Source organism: Penaeus monodon, chromosome 30, assembly GCF_015228065.2.
Source record: "Penaeus monodon isolate SGIC_2016 chromosome 30, NSTDA_Pmon_1, whole genome shotgun sequence".
Taxonomy (NCBI): Eukaryota; Metazoa; Arthropoda; class Malacostraca; order Decapoda; family Penaeidae; genus Penaeus; species Penaeus monodon.
In genome coordinates this window covers 23847915-23848805 of record NC_051415.1, presented here as the reverse complement: position 1 = coordinate 23848805, position 891 = coordinate 23847915, and the positions used below count along the sequence as shown (strand labels likewise).

At 46.1% G+C, this 891-nt stretch overlaps 1 protein-coding gene across 1 annotated transcript in view; it reads right to left on the bottom strand.

The window, feature by feature from the left end:
* The window catches only part of LOC119592656 (glutathione S-transferase Mu 2-like), a 66444-nt gene that overhangs the window by 7471 nt on the left and 58082 nt on the right, over positions 1–891 (bottom strand). The window lies entirely within an intron of this gene.

Genomic DNA, 891 nt, shown 5'->3' with positions numbered 1-891 from the left:
AGGGGAGGGAGACTACAGACAAAACAAAAAACAGAGACAGAGAGAGGAGGGGGAAGAGGGAGGGTAAAAGGGCGTCACAGATCCCCAAAGTTGGGGAGGCCCACCTATCCTTCCACCTAGACCCAACCCAAAAAATTTGGGGGACGAAGTATATACAAATAAAATTCAGCACAAACCAAACCCAAAACGGCCCTTTCTTTTGTGCTTAACACTGCATTCCGTGCTGTTTGCCTTTTTCCCTTGTCGCTTTGGGACTTCTCTTAAGTTATGTTTTTGGCCTAGGGAATCTCCCTTCAACCAAAGAGACATAAAAAATTGACTTACCCGCGAAGCTTCCGTCCCAAAGGACGGGCGCCATTTTTTCCCTCTGGCTGTGTTGTGGGGCACTAGGACATTTGTTTGCCGCGCCCGATGGGTTTTAAATAGGGGGCCTTGAGACCCCGGGGGCCCAGAAAGGGGAATTTCCCTGTTGGGGGGGCAAAACCCCCCCGTTTTATTAAAAAATTCCCGGGGGTTTGTAAACCTTTCTCCCATATATGTTTAAAACCTTTTTTTTTTTCTAAATCCTTTTCGGTTTTTAATGCGTTTTTAAAAAAAAGCTTTGTTTTTTCATTTGAATTCAGTGATGTTTTTAGCCCGGCAACTAGCAAGATTTTGAGTCACGTGACGGGGGCGCGCGGGTTTGCTCACCAGGGATGCGCAAAGGTGTCCCCCACGCTGGGGCGGGAGGTGAGCTGGGTGCTAAGTGCGGTCAACTCATGTTTTTTAAAAAACCTACGACCCTTTCCGACTGAAAAAGTACTGGAAATGTAGGGATTCAAAAAAAACCCCAAAACCACCACGATCACTGTGCATTTAGGAGTTTTTTTTCTCATATCTCTATACTACAAA